This window comes from Eschrichtius robustus, chromosome 5 (genome assembly GCF_028021215.1).
Source record: "Eschrichtius robustus isolate mEscRob2 chromosome 5, mEscRob2.pri, whole genome shotgun sequence".
Classification (NCBI taxonomy): domain Eukaryota; kingdom Metazoa; phylum Chordata; class Mammalia; order Artiodactyla; family Eschrichtiidae; genus Eschrichtius; species Eschrichtius robustus.
In genome coordinates, this window is record NC_090828.1 from 74797526 (window position 1) to 74804940 (window position 7415).

The following is a 7415-nucleotide window of genomic DNA, read 5'->3' on the forward strand; positions in this document are numbered from 1 at the left end:
CCAAATACCATATCCTGTAAAGTTTTTTCATTAAAATTTAACCTAGTGTCCCTAAGCTTAATCAGACTATGTTTACAAATGAGAGGAGTGGACATTGTATCATTATGTTGTTGTCTTGTTAGCTATGCCCTGGGATCCAGTTTCCCTAGTTATTCTGGGACTATCTAGAGCATGTATCGCATGTATTTGTAGACAAATTTTCTCATATTCTTACCCCCTGGCTTCCACAGCAATGCCTGCTGCCAGATCTGTTGAAAGAGAAAGCGCCTTGGAACTGCTTCACTGCTCTCCCAGGGTTCATGGTCTCATCCGTGGCCCAAATGAGCTGGATGCCAATTATGTTGCCAAGGCCAGAGGTGAGAATAAGAGATGCAGAATGATGCTCTCCCCTACCCTAGACCCAAAGCACATTGGGTGTTCCAAGATCCTCACCAAGTCTCTCAAGAAAACTCTTCAGCTTTTCATGCTAACCCTTATCTTTAGGGAGATTCAGAGTCGACTTCCAGAGTCCATGTGACATGGATGCAACATGTTCCCATCCCCCACCATACTCAAACCTCTTCTGTCTTCTGCAGTCAAAAGATAAATTCCTACAAATGGGTTCCATAGAAGAGTGGTTACGGCTACATTTCTGCCAGGGATAAACTGGATCACACGGTTCAGAAGTATCTTTCGCTTTCATGTCATCTTTCTCACTCCCAAACCAGGCCATTTATCACCTCATGATGAACATATATATATATATATATATATATATATATATATATATTTGCCTAATAATATGCAAATAACAGCCTAGTTAGTCTCTGGGCTACTAGAGTATTTAGTATAATTTTACAAATAAAATTTTATGTCAATTGATAAAATCTGCAAATTTATGTCTATTGATAAAATGGAAGTTGAAGATATGTTTATAAATAGGCAAACCGGTAGGGAAAAAATTCACTGTAGCTTTGTCTAGACACAGAGACTTCGCTTTCAATCAGTTAGAAAATCTTAAATAATGCTTTGCACTGTTGCTATTCTCCCCTTACCTGAATTGATATTTGATTGATCTGTATTTCAGTCGATGGAGATTATATTATTATGGTGTGCTGTAATGATTAAACATTGTAAATACAACATCAGCCAGCACTGAATTTTAGATCAGTTGTCCATTGGAGCTAGTAGAAATAGCCTTTACTGAGGAAAATGCAGAGCCCAATAAGTAGTGGTAATGTAGTAACATACAGGGTTGAGAACATAAATGCTTCTTCTTCCTTTGTTGATATCATTTTAATAAACACTTTATTGGACATTATTAAACTGTCCTGGCTTTATTATTGTTTAGATACCCACTAATTAGATAATATATGTGTTATGCAATTAAATATTGTAAGACAAGTTCATTTCTCAAAGAGATAGTAGTCAAAGTACGATAACTTTTATCTATCATGTTGCCTGTTACTTCCTGATTGTAAGTTCATGCTCAAAAAGGTTCCTCTCACAAATAAGTCTGGATTCATAGGTTACAGCATGGACTCTGGTGTCAAACTGGCTGAGTTTAAATCTTGTTGCATGATCTTGGACTGTTTTCATATCTGTAAAATGGGGATAATAATAGAACCTCAACAGAGTGCTATGAAAATTAAATGAGTATTCTGTAAATTGATATTAGTATGATGGGAAAGAGGAACTCTCACTGTGTTAAACACTGAGAAATTTAAATTAAAACATAGATGTTTAGGTAAATTAGAAGAGCAGTGTAAATGGAAACCACTTAAAATGAGTATCTCTGGAGAATGTATAGGTGACTAACATCCTAGTGCTCTACAAAGCCACTGAAAAGCTTGGTATTTTATTGAGACCTAAAACCTTTGTTTTGTAATTTACTACAGGCAGAATGCTGAAGAAAGCATTTACAACAATTCTTGGTCAATGTTTAGAAGTTTCAAAAATCTATTTTTCAGAAATTAACTCTGGAAAAGTTATTTGTAATGACTGGATCCTAGACTTTGATTATAAAAGAAAAAAATCACTGTAAGGAAAGGAGAAAATTAGTGGTTTATCGAACCCTCATGAAAATGTTTATAGACCACAGTACTGTGAATCTAGCTACAGGCCATCATTGTATTCTCTGCCAAAAACAATTTTTGTTTTATCTCTTTGCCTCATCCACTTTCATTATAGCAGTCCTTCATGAGAGACTGTTTTGATATGATAATTTTAACTGTATTATATCACTCAGTGATTTTAATGAACTTTTTGCAACTTTACAATAGTTGTATGACTTTGAGAGCATCAAATTAGATCATGTTTAGTTTTCCAAGATCAAGTCATCTATCTATCTATCTATCTATCTATCTATCTATCTATCTATCTATCTACCTATCATCTATCACCTATCATCTATTGAAAAGCAATAAATTTGGTTCTAAATTGCTTCAATGCACCCCTTGGTGTTAGGGAGATTTGGGACAATTTCTTGACAGAACAGCTCCCTGGTTTATAATATATCCTATAAACTGCCATGGGGGAAAAGACCAAAGACTTAATTTTAAGGGAAAAAAAAAGATTGCCATTTATAAGAACTACATTGCAAGAAGGAAGAGAGAGATCACGTAACAGCCAGAGGCGGGAGAAATCCACAACTCACTTCCTTAATGTACCAAATGCAAGCCTTCTTTTGTACACGAGTGCCATTAAAACATCTTCCAAGAATTGCCTTGTGGTCAACAGGGAGTATACTAGGCTTGTTACTCTCAGGAAATAAAGACCCATGACACCCTGGTAAGAAGAAGAGCTCTCATGACCTTCAGCAGGGGTGAGGAAGGTGGACCTCTTTGGTGTTTATTAATTTACAATTTAATTTAATTACTAATTTAACTGCAGTTGAAAGAGGCAGAATAATTTGTTTAATAAAAATGGGATCCTAATGAGAGTCAGTGTTTGCTCAGGGGAATAAAACTGTGAAGATCTCTGAAAATTTATATAGTGCTCATATTTTTGTCCAGGGGGACAAAACTTTAAGACTCTCTTTGGTAGCTGGATTTTAACTTTTGGAATAAGTGACATGAAAATTTCTGTTGATTGTGGAAGCTGTTCTTTTCTAAAGAGCACATTCAATGACATACTGATGAAGAAAAATCTTCAGTTGCTCATATATAACTTTAATGAAGCTGTCCAATACAAGCTGGTCACACTCTAAGACTCCAGTCTACTTGTAATTTCCTAAAAGTAAATTTACTTGGGTACTGACGTCAAAAATACAACTCTATCAATGTCACCTTTATGTCAGCAAACAGATTAAATGCTTCGAATATCCAGCATAATGACATTCTGTATGGTCTAGATCACAATTGTGATAGTATATTTGATACAGTTGTAAACCTTGGAAGAATACGCCTGCCTAAGAGAATAGCTTTTTTTCTAGTCTTAAACACGTTACAGTTGCCAGTGTAAATCACTTGTCAGTCTATGGCAAATGTAACAGTGTTTTAATCTGAAAAAGGGGAGAAATAAAGTACAGATAATCTTTTTGGCCATTTTCTTGGCACCATCATACATTGGAGACTGACAGGTCCTTCACTTGAGTGACAGGTGTCCTTTGAAATGCCTGTGAATCAGTATCTGTACAGACTGTTGAAATGCATATTTCCATCCTTATCGTAAAGGCATGGATGGGCAAGATAGGTACTGTTAACATTGCAAATAGCTCCAGAATTATTCATTGTCAGCTCCAGGCAAAGAATAGGAGGAAAGTTTTATTATTCACCATGCACAATAGCAGGATGCTTAATGATTCTCAGTTACCTTGGCAGAATTGTCTGTCGACTTCAGGCACTAGCAGTGGGTGACACAGGTCTGGCCAAGTGTTAGAGCAAGATCATACATTCTGGCCCCATTTTAATTTCTAATACATTAATCTTTCCCTCCCAGATGCACAATGAATATTCCATAGACTCTTGTTTGTCAGAAGCTGTCTGGCTTTCATCTATTCAGGTGGTTTCATTGACTGTGAAAGCGTGCTTCAAAGGCCTGATCAGTCAATGACAACTGTCTCACAATAGCATTGAGTAATGCTTCCCTTTTTTCTTTTCAGGCATCTGATAGACAACTTTGACACCTGATCTCTGGGGACCTTATGGAGTCACTCAGAGTTCTTAAGAGACTTCCCTTACTTTATCATTCCAGAAAGAATTGTCACAGGTGAATGTATCGCACTTTCTCAGGAGCTGAACCTGACCCTTGAATCCATCTCATTTGCACTGCAGGTTTCACAATGAATTAAAATGGATTAAGTTGGCTTAATGCTGTTTTACAAGCAAGCAAAAAGCACTCTGCCATTCATTTTTAATTTTAATCCTTTGTCTTAGCCTGCTAATTACTATTGTTTTAAGTTCATTATCCTGGCAGGCACATTGTTACTAGTTGGATGCTAATGCTTGTAAGCAGTGTCCTTACTTTTGCAGGTACTGACCCTTCAATTGTCAAATTAGTTCATGTCATTGCTGAACAGCCGACTCTGTAATCTACCATTCTCTCTTTAAAATTTTATCCTTCTCTTGTCTCTAATTAATTAAGCAATAACCCCACTGAAGCATCTTATGTACAGACTCAAGTTCAAAAGCATTAAAAGGAGAAGGAGAAACTGGAAATTGGATATGTGAGTCCTCCAATTTCTCTGACAACCCTGGGTCAGAAGAATTCTATCATCCAACATGTTTTGTCTGTAAAGTTTGCAAAATACGACCATAAAAGCAATCTAAGCTATATTTCCTATCTCTCCACAACTTTTTCAAAATCTTCATTGAGAAAAATGGAGATGCTACAATGCTTCAGATGAGAGCAAAATATAGGGAAGAAAAAACATTGCTGAGAAATGATTTGAAAAGATGAACCAGCCACAGAATTCATGGAACTCACTTTTGGTACATTTTCAAGGTGCCTAACAAAATATCTCATTTCAGTGTAGGCATTTTCTCTACAATGTCCTCATGGAGGTCAGCCAGCTCTCTGAATATTTTCTGTGCAGGAAACTTCACAACCTCACCATTGTGATATTCTGGTTATTACAAACTTCATTTCTATTATGAATTGAAATCAACCTCCCTCTAACTTCCACCCACCACTGGTCGCAGTTGTGTGTTCTGGAGCCACACACACAAAAGACCATTGCTGTTGCCTCATGACTATACTTGGCTTATCTGAAGCATCTTCCCAAAGCTTTTTCAAGAGACTAAGTATACCCAGTTCCTGTACTCGTTCTTTAAGTAATACAAATTTGAGACCCTCTTCTAATCACAGTCACTCTCTTCTGAACATGTTTCTCTTTGTTCTTCTCCAACAGGCAATTTCTTGTCAGAGATAAGAAACGTTTGGGAAATATATCTAATCTTCCTTGAAGACCAACAAATCCAATAAAAACATAAATTCCCACCACCAACTGTATCGACCTACATGGATCTCAACCCACTTGCTTTGCTTCCCTTCCTAACCCCAATGGAAGAAACGTCCCAAATCTCATGCACTCTTGATTCTCTCCCCTTTTGCCCATTCTGACTTTACACTTGCAGGTATTCCTCCTCTCTCCAACATCAGCAACTCCTCCCTTTCTACCAGATCTGTTTAATAAGAAATAAATCATGTCATTTTTTTTTCTATTCAAAAGTAACCACCCCCCCCCCCAACTTGGTCATAAATTCTCCTGTATCTACTGCCTCCCTTTTCTCCTCTTTCGTAGAAAATTACTATTGAGTTGTCAGCATTCAATGTCTCCACCTCTTTTTGTTATAGTACCTCCTCAAAATACTCCCTGAAGGTTTTAGTCACACTACTTCCTGAAAATGTTTTTGTCTGTGAGTTCCATATTGTCAAAATTAATAGTTTCTTCATTGTTCTCATTCACTCAGTCTCTCAGGAACATTTGGCACAGTTGGCTACCTGTCTTCCTTGAAATATTTTCTTCTCTTAACTTTAGTTGCACCACGATATCCTGATTTACCGCATGCTCCATTGGCTACTTCTTCCTAGTCTTTGCTAGCTTCTCTTTCTCATTCTGACCTCAGTATTACAGAGGCTTTGATTCTTGACATTTGGCCCTCTTCTCTATTTACATTCACATTTTAAGTGATCTCATCTGATCCCATGGTTTTAGATGACTTCCATAAGTTAATGTCTCCCTAAATTATACCCCCAACGCTGGACTCTTCTGAGAGCTTTAGACTCATATATTCACATTCCCACTCAACATATCTGTTAGTTTTATAACAGGCATTTACTCCCTTACATGCTTAAAATGAAACATTTTACTTCATTTCCCATAATGATTGGTTAGATAATCGGACCAATCTTTTCCCCTCCCCTGACCCAGATAGCTAAAAGAAGTAGAGAAGATATATTTTTGAGTCATCTAAAAAGCAACAAAAATCTCACAAGACAATAAGGAATTATCAGGTCAAGTGTAGAGATGAAATGGAAATCAGGAGAGGTAAATGAGTATGACAGCTGTTGCAAGATGAGCAGAACAGTAATCAAAACTTAGATCCCCCAAATTCAAGAGTCTAACAGGAGAATTTCTCAACAATGGTTTGAGATCCCAAAGAACTTCACTTCTTGAAGAGAAGATAAAATAAGAGAAAAGTCCTCACATGAAATCCCCACATGATTCTGAGCTGACTGGATTATCAGGGGGAAACTTCTGGTCTTTAACTTAGTTTAAGTTGATCCTGTATTGCTGTTACCTCCAGGGGCTTGGCAGAATGAATCACAAATTCCCTCTGGAGGTAGCTGCATTCATTCTAAGCCTCTTATAGCTACCAACGTATATTTTTCTATCCCACAGTTTAAGATAACCAGGAGTACAGGAAATAAGACACCATGAGGAAGAAACACCAAAAAATAAATAAATAAATAAATATATATATATATATATATATATTGGGTAACAGAAATGAACTATAAATATTTTAGGTTGTGGACTTCTCAGAAAAAGATTATAAAACAACTTTGCTTACAAATGAGAAGCTTCATGTTATCTAAGATAAAATTTAAAAATTGACAAAGCAGATTTCAGAAAAAACTTTACAGAAAACAGATACAAAGTTACTAGACCTGAAAGGAGCAAAAACTGGCTATAAAATCACAAAATTAACTTTTGATTATCCCCTTCTCCTAAACTCCTCTTCCCCACCCAATCTGCCCATCTTAGTTAATGATTAGCCTTTATTGTGTTGCTCAGAAGACATGTCCCTCATCCTCAACATTCAATCCATCAACAATGCTGTAGATTATACTCCCAGAATTTGTAATAATCAGATATTTTTTCAGCAACTTTACTGCTATAATCCCAGCCCAAACTGCTATAATCTATCACCTGAACTATTGCAATACCTTATTAAATGATCTCCCTGATTTTTTACCTTTGTCCTCTTCTA